General features: G+C 42.3%; 1 non-coding gene across 1 annotated transcript; it reads right to left on the bottom strand.

The window, feature by feature from the left end:
* Positions 1-11,308: 11,308 nt before the first annotated feature.
* Positions 11,309-11,415, bottom strand: LOC120266243. Its single transcript, XR_005538085.1, has one exon. It is a non-coding gene; the product is annotated as a small nucleolar RNA R71 (small nucleolar RNA).
* Positions 11,416-11,766: the final 351 nt, after the last annotated feature.

The following is an 11,766-nucleotide window of genomic DNA, read 5'->3' as shown; positions in this document are numbered from 1 at the left end:
ATACTAGGGCTATTGAAAAACTAACTCATCATGTTCTCCCAAATTATAAAATCATTTTCTAAAACTTGCAAAGCATTACTGAAGGCTTACTCTATGGCTATCCTATGGCCTCCAAGTTTAAACACATTTTTGTAAGCCACCATTAGAAGTGCAGCATCAGGGTTTTCAAAGTCATTTTCTAAAACATGAAAAGAAAAATTACTGAAGCCTTAGTCTAAAATGCAATGAGAAGTAACATGAAACATAATTGGGCAGTTGAAGTACCTTCTCCCCTTCTCTAATTGGATCAAAAAGAGGCTTCTACCTAGGAGCTGACAAAGCTGGAGAGTCATTCCAGATTTTCCGCCATGAGTTCCCATGTTCAGACATCCTTTTTGAAAGCTTTTCTTGAGGGGGTCAATTGCATCGCTCAGGATCTTTGACAAGGTCCCCTTGTGTATATCCAGCAAGTGCACGGGTTTGTCGAAGTAATAATCCCGGATGAGCGGGTATCGAATCCACAGGGAGTAGGGAATAAAAACACTTAATCCACTTCTTAGCTATGTGAAAGATCAATAGTGATAAGTGTGACAATGATTCAATTCTCAAAAGTAAAAAACAACTAGTAAGAAAGCACGAGTAAAGGAGGATGTAAGGCAATCGATAAAGATGGGGTACTCGGATAATGCTCCGCCTAGGACAATCGTTTCAAGTGCAAGAACCCTATATTATGCTTCCTAATAAATGCAATGGTGAGTCATGGAAATCCTTAAATACATAATCTAAGGTCAACTATGCCTGACTCTATACATGTCCCGGAGAAGAGATTAGATAACCTCTAAATCTCGCACTCGAATAGAATTGCAATGAGCTCCAGGGACTCCAAGTGATAAATCTCTTCCTAATTATAGACCTAACCCTTTGGTCCAGGTGGAAGGTCCCTAGATACTAAGATCACCTCAACGCTTCACTCCGTTGCACGCGCAACTAAGCCCCAACGGAGGGTCATCCCTTAGACCATTCACTCTATTATGGCCACAAAGAACTATAGGAACAGAGGTAGAATCTATCACGCCGGAAGGGAAAGGGGACGCTCCTGTACCTCTCGACTCACCCTCTCAACCCTCTCCAACCTAGCTTTATCTAACGCTCATGGTGTGTCACTCACTCACAAGGTTACCAACAAGAACTCTTAACCCTAGTGTCACTCTAGGGGAAATGTTCATACAATCAAGCATTCAAGGTTGGAACTCACAACAAACATCAATTAATTGAAAGCATAATAAAGATATTCAATGAAACAAATACATCCTAGGGTTCACAAATACCCAAGTACACACTAGGGGTTGAGCTCTACATGGATCTAAGTACTATCAAAGAAATAGAATGTAAAAGCAACGAATCCATAGAGAAACCGCTTGATAGTCGTGTCGATGGTCTTGTGGAAAGTCCTCTACTCGTCGTCCAAGGATTCAATTGTCCGGTATAGGATACGCCTCGACGAAAGCTCCCCAACCAACCTTCTTCCTAAGAAATGATGATGTCGAAGCCGTAGAACCTCTCCAAAACCCTAGCCAATACCTCTCAAAACCCTAGCCGAAACTCTCTCTCAAGTTGGGGAAAAGATGGAGAAAAGAATGCTGAAATCGGGGCTGAACTGGCTTTAAATAGGGCTGCAGGGATTGCTACAGTAACCTGCTACGGTACTCTGCCAAAAAAATACTCCTGAATCCACTTTTTATAAAATAAAATGCAAAAAATAAGAACAAAGAATGTAAAGACGCCTCAAGTATCAGTGTCAATAGCTAGTACATCTGTTTCCGTTGCTTGTGAAGATGACGCTGGTGCTGCAAAATAAATGAAGATTGGCAAAGAAAAGAGAAAGAGAAGCTTACCGACAAAATGAGAATGAAAAACTAGAAAATAGTCGGAAAACTCAATTAACAACCCTCTAAAACGATGGTGCGAGGTCTAGAGAGAGCAAGGATGTGTTCTCAAAATGTTTGAGGGTGAAAATATGAAGAAAACCGAAAAGATTTTACAGAAAACCTGCGGTTCTAGCATTTCTGTACATCCACACGGGCGTGTGGAAATTAAGCACGCCTGTGTTCCAGACCCACAGGGGCCGACGCACGCCCTATGGACTCTCCATGCAACCAAGAAAATTCTCTAAGACCCACGCCCGTGAGAAAATTCCACACGGGCGTGGACATTCACAGGCCCAACTCACAGGTGCAAATGCACACCCCTGTGTCTTCTCGGGATGGAGAGAGCTCCTCTGCAGAGATTCGTATGGGCATGCGGAAATTACCCACGCCCGTGAGATTTTCACAATGTCGCCCACAAGGGCGAGTTCACGCCCTTGTGTGCTCTTAGGATAATCTGCCAAACTCTGGAGGATTTCACACGCCCGTGCGGAAATTACCCACGGGCATGCAAAAATTGCATGGTTGTTCACAGGGGCAGCCGCACGCCCTGTGCCTTCTCTGGATGAGCTCACAATACAAATTCATGGGCGTGCGGAAATTCCACACGCCCGTGAGTTTTCTCTGGATGCCTTAGAAAATTTTTGTAGGCTCTGCAGAAAATTTCTGAACATGTTTACACGCTCAGAGCCTGCCCTAATATGCATGTTTTACCAGAGAAAAACATGAGAAATAGCTCAAACGACCAAAACTTTACCAAAACACATGAAGGCACAAGATAACACCAACAGTCCACAAGAAAAGCATAGCAATGACATATAAGAATAAAAACACCAACACTCAAGCTCTTATTCATGCAAACACTAAACTAAACACTAGAAAATAGTAAAGACTTGGGTTGCCTCCCAAGAAGCGCTTGTTTTACGTCACTAAGCTTTTTGTACCTCTTCTTTACCTTATGGATATGGAGGCTTGAAAAGAGTATGTTTCTCCCGACTAGACATTGCATAGCTACTTCCCTTAAACCAAAAATTTGCTTGCCGGGGTGGAATATTTGTTGGAGAATCCAACCATCTTACCTTTGGCCTCCAAGGAAACAATTTGGGTTGGGAATTGTCCAAGCTTAGCACAGGTGGGTCATTAGATGGCTTCAATCTCCTACCCACGTCTTTTTCCAAACCCAAAATCTCTTCATTGCAATTTATGAATTGATCAATCCCAAATGGAGATGCGTGTTCCATTACCTTAGGGGTTGCTTCTTGTTCAATTTCAACTTGAAAACAATCTGTCTTCGCCAACTCTCCTTGTACCATTTCTTGCTCACAAACATACTGTCCACTCAAACAATCATCATATTGAATGAACGGTTCTTCTTGTATCCTCTCGATCTCAACAACATCATACTCGTTCTGTCCCACTTCTTCATCGTCATTCACTACCACATCTTCTCTACAAAAAACTTGACTTGCTTGCTCAAATACTTGTTGTTCCTTGGAGAGTGTGTCAAGTATCCCTCCTAATTGATACTCAAGGTTTTTATAGGAGGCTTCATGACATCTTCGTGTGGTCTCCATATTTTAGACTCAGACATCAGATGCTTCAATAAAGTTAGCTAATACTCTTTGTAACTGAAGTGCATCCTCGCCGAGTATCTCACCCTTTTGACATTCCTCTTGAGGTGCCTCCCAATGTTGTTCACCATTATTCCATAATAAGTTTGGGTAGCCCACTTCAATTGGATGATATGCGTTGTAACATGGAATGTTTTGTTGTCGTGAAGTAACAATTCTATCAACTTTTCTACTGAGAGCTTTGACCTGAAAATATAGAGCAACGACTGGGTCAATCATCATTTAAAATCCGTGCAAGAAAAAGTAAGACATGACAAAAGAAACAAATGAGAATAATGGAAGAATAAGAAAATGTGAGATAACTGATTGCTTCCCCGCAAGTGTACGGGATCGCCAAGTAATACCTCGTGTGAAGACACGAGGATCTCCTATTAGTCCTTCTTGAGCTATTATCCTATTAGTCCTTCTTGAGCTATTATCTAGCCTAAGATCTCAAGCGATGGATTTTACTCTACTAAATGTAATTAAAGATAAAATGATATTTGCCAACAAATTAGAGAGAACAAGCAATGAGCAAGCAAGATAATCAATGAAATGCAAAGGCTTATGGATGTGGATCCCCATGAGGGGTTATCATGCAACATGGATGATGATCTAAAGATGCAAGGATAAAATGGACCATGAGATTCCAAGATTAGCGCACAACATCGGATGACGCACTAAATCACATGAAACAGCAGTATGTGAATAAAAACATTAATCCGCTTAGCTACGTGAAAAATGAGGACAAGTGTGATAAAGATTCAATTCTCAAAAAGTAAAAACAACAAGTAAGAGAGCATGAGTAAAGGAGGAGGTAAGGCAATCGATAAAATGGGGTACTCGGATAATGCTCCGCCTAGGACAATTGTTTCAAGTGCAAGAACTCTATATTATGCTTCCTAATCAATGCAATGGTGAGTCGTGAAAATCCTTAAATACATAGTCCCAAATCTAAGGTCAAATATGCCTAACTCTATACATGTCCCGGAGGAGAGATTAGATAACCTCTTAACCTCGCACTCAAATAGAGTTGCAATGAGCTCTAGGGATTCCGGAGATAAATCTCTTCCCTAATTATAGACCTAACCCTTTGTTCCGGTGGAAGGTCCAGTAACCACCAATTAAGCCCTAGATACTAAGATCACCTCAACGCTTCACTCCGTTGCAGCGCAACTAAGCCCCCCAGTGAGGGTCATTCCTCAGACCATTCACACCATGATGGCCACAAAGAACTCGAGGAATGAAGGTAGAATCTATCACGCGTAGGGGAAAGGGGACGCCTCCCTGCACTCTCGACTCACTCCCTCTCAACCCTCTCCAACCTAGCTTTTGTCTAACGCTCATGGTGTATCACTCACTCACCAAGGTTACCAACAAGAACTATCAACCCTAGTTCACTCTAGGGGAAATGTTCATACAATCAAGCATTCAAGGTTGGAACTCATAATAAACATCAATTAATTGAGATCATAATAAAGAGATTCAATGAAACAAATACATCCTAGTGTTCACAAATACCCAAGTACCCACTAGGGGTTTAGCTCTCCATGGAGCTAAGTACAATCAAAGAAATAGAATGTAAAAGTAATGAATCCATAGAAAACCCCTCGATGAGTCATGTCGATGGTCTTGTGGAGAGTCCTCCGCCATCGCAAGGGATTCTTTGTCCGGCCCTAGGGATATACCTCGCCGGATCAGGTGCCGACTAAAAGCTCTCCCAATAACCTTCTTCCAAAGCGACGCGCGATGTCGAGCCATAGAACCTCTCAAAACCCCTAGCCAATACCACTCGAAAACCTAGCCGAAGCCCTCTCTCAAGTTTAGGAAAAGATGGAGAAAAGAATACTGAAATCGGGACTGAATCAGCTTTAAATAGGATTGGAATCGATGCATCACATGGGCCTATGGATTTTACACACGCCCATGTGGAATTTAAACATGGGCGTGTATAATTTCCAGACGCACGTGTAGATTCTCTGAATTCCTGTTTTCTCGGCCACCGTGAACAAAGGTCATCTAGCAGTACTTTGCTCTTGTTCAATGATAGACAAGTTGGTGGAGCTCTTGTTTTATACGATGATAGAATAAGAATGATGATAGAATAAGAAGATATGAAATAGAATGTATGGTAAAATAGCTAAGAAAACAAAGTGCAAACTATCTCTAAACGCCTACTCCCCGGCAACGGTGCCAAAAACTTGACAAGGTCACCTTGCGTATATCCCGCAAGTGCACGGGTTTGTCAAAGTAATAATCCCGGGTGAGCTGGTATCGAATCCAGAGGGAGTAGGAAATAAAAACACTTAATTATCTTCTTAGCTATGTGAAAGATCAGTAGTGATAATTGTGACAATGATTCAATTCTCAAAAAGTTAAAAGCAACAAGTAAGATAGCTACGAGTAAAGGAGGGAGGTAAGGCAATCGATAAAAAAATGGGTTACTCGGATAATGCTCCACCTAGGATAATTGTTTTCAAGTGCAAGAACCCTCTATTATGCTTCCTAATCAATACAATGGTGAGTAGTGGAAATCCTTAATTTCATAGTCCCAAATCTAAGGTCAACTATGCCTAACTCTATACATGTCCCGGAGGAGAGATTAGATAACCTCTCAACCTCGCACTCGCATAGAGTTGCAATGAGCTCTAGGGATTCCAAGTGATAAATCTCTTCCTAATTATAGACCTAACCACGATTAAGCCCTAGATACTAAGATCACCTCAACGCTTCACTCCATTGCACGCGCAACTAAGCCCCAATGGAAGTTCATCCCTTAGACCATTCACTCTATTATGGCTGCAAAGAACTCGAGGAACGGAGGTAGAATTTATCACGTCGGAGGGGAAAAGAGACGCTCCTATACCTCTCGACTCACCCTCTCAACCCTCTCCAACCTAGATTTGTCTAACGCTCGTGGTGTGTCACTCACTCACAAGGTTACCAACGAGAACTCTCAACCCTAGTGTCACTTCAGGGGAAATGTTCATACAATCAAGCATTAAAGGTTGGAACTCAAAATAAACATCAATTAATTGAAAGCATAATAAAGAGATTCAATGAAACAAATACATCCTAGGGTTCACAAATACCCAAGTACCCACAAGGGGTTTAGCTCTCCATGGAGATAAGTACAATCAAAGAAATAGAATGTAAAAGCAATGAATCCATGGAAAACTCACTCGATGGTCGTGTCGATGGTCTTGTGGAGAGTCCTCTACACCTCGCCCAATAACCTTCTTCCAAATGACGTGCGATGTTGGAGCCGTAGAACCTCTCCAAAACCCTTGCCAATACCCCTCAAAACCCTAGCCGAAGCCCTCTCTCAAGTTTGGAAAACGATGGAGAAAAGAATACTTAAATCGGGGCTGAATCGGCTTTAAATAGGGCTGGAATCAGGCGACCACACGGGCCTGTGGATTTTACACACGTCCATGTGGAATTTCCACATGGGCATGTATAATTTCCACATGCTCGTGTTTATTCTCTGAATTCCCAAAACCATACTTTCATCGGGCTAATGCAAAAGGGCACACATTCACGTCTTGGTTCACTTGCTTCTTCAATGATAGACAAGTTGGTGGAGCTCTTGTTCTATGTGCATACGTTGGAATACTCTAGTGCGACTGCCCTTGTGCCCCTCCAAATGGAGGTGCCAATTAGAATACGAGGAGGTTGGCACACACTCTAGCATCTCACACCCGACCTATGTCTTCGCGTTTGAACCTTAGCAAGATTTCCTCCAAAATCGGTGCATTGTGATCCACATTGGCTTCTTTCCTTCATAATCGGCCTCACAACCCTACCTGCATGAAAGTAACATAAAAACACACATATTAGTGTAAATACCTGAGAAATGTAATGCTCAACATAAGGAATGAACGCTTCGCATTCATATCGCACAAGCACTTATCAACCGGTCTGAAATACTCCCGAATCTATGCTTTCATTGAGGTAACACAAACGAACACACATTTATGTCGTGGATCACCTTGCTTCTTTAATAAAAGACATATTGGTGGAGATCTTGTTCTATATGCACAAGTCAGAATGCTTGAATGTGACTGTCGTTGTCCACCTCCAAATAGTTGTGCTAAATTGAGTACGAGGAGGTTGGGACACATTCCTGCATCTGGAACCCGACCTATTTTAAGGCCGTGGAAAAAATCCACAGGGTGTGTGGATTCCAGATTCCAACCCTATTTAAGTCGCGATTCAGCCCAATTTTTGCAATCTTTTTCCCTTCTTTTCTTACACTTTTCTCCATCGTTTGGGAGGCAATCGGCTAGGGTTTGGAGAGGCTTTTGGCAAGTTTTTAGAGTGGTTCGAAAGATTTGAAACCGTGATTCGCTTGGAAGAAGGTTATTGGGGAGCTTTCATCGGTAGAAATCTGGCGAGGTGTGCCCAAGGCCGGACAAGGGAACCTTTGGAGAAGACTAGGCTACTCCACAAGATGATCGACATGAACACCGAGGGGGGTTTTCTATGGATTACTTGTTTTACATTTGATTTCATTGTCGATTGTAACTAGCTCAATGGAGAGCTAAACCCCTAGTGGGTACTTGGATTTGTGAACCCTAGGATGTATTTGTTTCATTAATCTTCTATTTTGTTTTCTTGTGAGTGAGTGACACACCATGAGGATTAGACATTGCATAATTAGAGATGGTCGAGAGGGTGAGTCGAGTGTTAGTAGAGCATCCCCTTTCCCCTCCGATGTGATTTATTCTACCTTCATGTTCCAAGAGTTCTTTGCGGTCATAGTATAGTGAATGGGCTAAGGGATGACCTTGCACTGGGGCTTAGTTGCAAAGGCAATAGAGTGAAGCGTTGAAGTGACTCTAGCACCTAGGGCTTAATTATTACTAGCGGTCTTTCGCCTGGACCAAAGTGTTAGATCTATATATAGGAATAAGGTTTATCACGTGAAATCCCTAGAGCTTCTTGCAACTCTACATAGTGTGAGGTGTTGAGATTGATCGATTTCTCCACCGGGACATAGTGTAGAGTTAGTCACGGTTGACGTTAGATTTGGGACCATGTGTTTAAGGATTTCCATGACTCATTAAGAATCAATTAGGAGACTTAATAGTTGGGTTGCACTTGAAGTAATTGTCCTAGGTGAAGCAATATCCGAGTACCCCATTTCTATCGATTGCCTTACCTCTCATTTTTGTTGTAATGAAATAAAGAAAAGAAGAAAGAGATGTAATAATATATAAGGAGATGCAACCGATAGAAATGGGGCACTGATAAGTGCTTGTGCTATATGAATGCGAAGTATTTTTTTCTTATGTTAAGCATTACCTTTCTCGGGTTTTTACACTAATATGTGTGTTTTTATGTTACTTTTATGCAGGTCGGATTGCGAGGCCGATTATGAAGGAAAGACGCCAATGTGGATCATAATGCACCGATTTTGGAGGAAATCTTGCTAAGGTTCAAACGCGAAGACATAGGTCTGGTGTGAGATGCTAGAGTGTGCCAACCTCCTCGTATTTGAGTTAGCACAACCATTAGGAGGGGCACAAGGGCAGTCATACTCAAGCATTCCGACTTATGCATATAGAACAAGATCTCCACCAACTTTTCCATCATTGAAGAAGCAAAGAGATCTACAACGTGAACATGTGCCCGTTTGCGTTACCTCGATGGAAGTATGGCTTCAGGAAGTATTTCAGGCCAGATTGTGTAGCAGAGCACTGTAGCAACACTGTGGCAAAGTATTGTAGCAGCACTGTTCACAACCGTTCGAGAAAACTGCAGAACAGGGAATCCAGACAGGCATGTGGAAATTCCGCACGCCCGTGTGAAAAATCCACGGGGGCATCCATAGGGACATGTGGATCCCCGATTCCAGCCCTATTTAAGACTGATTCAGCCCCCGATTTCAAGATTCTTTTCTCGATCTTTTCCCCAACTTGAGAGAGGGTTTCGGCTAGGGTTTTGAAAGGTATTAGCTAGGGTTTTGGAGGGGTTCTACGGCTCCGACATCGTCATCTATTTGGAAGAAGGTTGGTAGGGGAGCTTCCATCGAGGCGTATCCCTATCGTGGACAAGGGATCTTTGGACTGACGAGTAGAGGACTTTCCACAAGACCATCGACATGACTATCGAGGGGAGTTTATTATGGATTCATTGCTTTTAAATTCTATTTCTTTGATTGTACATAGCTCCATGGAGGGTTAAACCCCTAGTGGGTACTTGGGTATTTATGAACCCTAGAATGTATTCATTTCTTTGAATCTCTTTATTATGCTTTTAATTAATTGATGTTTATTGTGAGTTCCAACCTTGAATGCTTGATTGTGTGAATACTCCCCTAGAGTGACACTAGGGTTGAGAGTTCTTGTTGGTAACCTTGTGAGTGAGTGACACACCACAAGTGTTAGACAAAAGCTCGATTGAAAAAGGGTTAAGAGGGTGAGTCGAGAGGATGCAGGGAGCATCCCCTTTCCCTCCGATGTGTTAGATTCTACCTCCATTCCTCGAGTTCTTCGCGGCCATAATAGAGTGAATGGTCTAAGGGATGACCTTCAGTAGGGGCTTAGTTGCTGGGTGCAACATGAGTGAAGCGTAGAAATGATCTTAGTATCTAGGGCTTAATTGTGGTTATAGATCTTCCACCTGGACCAAAGGGTTAGGTCTACAATTAGGAAGAGATTTATCACTTGGAATCCCTAGAACTTATTGTAATTCTATGTGAGTGCGAGTTTGAGAGGTTATTCAATCTCTCCTCCAGGACATGTATAGGGTTAGGCATAGTTGACCTTAGATTTGGGACTATGTAATTAAGAATTTCCATGACTCACTTGCATTGATTAGGAAACATAATAAAGGGTTCTTGCACTTGAAATGATTGTCCTAGGCGGAGCAATATCCGGCTACCCCATCTTTATCGATTGCCTTACCTTCTCCTTTACTTGTGCTCTCTTACTTGTTGTTTTACTTCTAAGAATTGAATCATTATCACACATATCACTATTCATCTTTCACATAGCTAAGAAGCGAATTAAATGTTTTTTATTCCCTACTCCCTGTGGATACGATACTCGCTCATCCTGGATTATTACTTCGACAAACCCGTGCACTTGCGGGATATACACAAGGGGCCCATATCAAGTTTTTGGCGCCATTGCGGGGGAGTAGGCATTTAGAGATACTTTGCACTTTGTTTTCTTAGCTATTTCACCGTACATTCTATTTCATATCTTCTTATTCTTTCATTTGTTCTGATTTCTTTTTCTTTCTTTTTGGGTACAGCTCTAGGATATGACCCGAGGGAACCCGTCAATATTGATTGAAAGAGATCCCTGGCTTGAACGTACACTTAGAAGAAAAGGGAAAGAACCTTTACATGAACAGTCTAATCTAGCTGATTTGGAAGTGGAAGAATCTAAAAACATGGCAGAACAGAATGAGCAACAGCGGACATTATCCGATTATGCCAGACCTTCAGTGTTGGGGACACAATCGAGTATTGTGCGTCCCCCGATTACAGCTCAGAACTTCGAGCTGAAGCTGGCATTTATCCACATGTTACAGCAATCCGCACAGTTCAATGGTTTCGCCGATGAGGATCCAAAAAGTCATATAGAGAGTTTTCTTGAGGTGTGTGATATGCTGAAGATAAAGGGGGTGACGGATGATGCCCTCAAGTTGCGAGCCTTCCCATTTTCCCTAAAGGGGAGAGCGAAGCAGTGGCTACACTTATTACCTAGAGCATCAATTACCACATGGGAGGAGATGGTAGAAGCTTTTCTTGCCAGTTATTTTCCTAACGGAAAATCCTCGAAGCTTAGGAATGAGATCTCATCCTTTCTTCAATTAGAATTGGAGTCTCTATTTGATACATGGGAAAGGTTCAAGGAGCTCCTGAGAAAGTGCCCACAACACGGATTTCCAGAGTGGATGATTGTTCAGACCTTTGACGGTTTGAACCCGAGTACAAGGTAACTCTTGGATGTGGTAGTAGGTGGTACCTTAGGTAGCAAGACCCCCGATGAGGCCCGTCAGTTAATTGAAGAAATAGGGGTCAAAGCGACTACTAATGGAATGCTAGGGAGAAGAAAAATGTGGGCGGTCTCCATGAGATAGGTGCAGTAACTTCATTGGCTGCTCAATTGGAAAATTTGAGTAAGAAGTTAATTGAAGAAATGGGGTTGAACAGCTACTAATGGAATGCTAGGGAGAAGAAAAAGGTGGCCGGTCTCCATGAGATAGATGCACGATAACTTCATTGGCGGCTCAAG

This window comes from Dioscorea cayenensis, chromosome 7, assembly GCF_009730915.1.
Source record: "Dioscorea cayenensis subsp. rotundata cultivar TDr96_F1 chromosome 7, TDr96_F1_v2_PseudoChromosome.rev07_lg8_w22 25.fasta, whole genome shotgun sequence".
In the NCBI taxonomy this organism is placed as follows: domain Eukaryota; kingdom Viridiplantae; phylum Streptophyta; class Magnoliopsida; order Dioscoreales; family Dioscoreaceae; genus Dioscorea; species Dioscorea cayenensis.
This window is presented reverse-complemented; position numbering and strand designations above follow the sequence as displayed.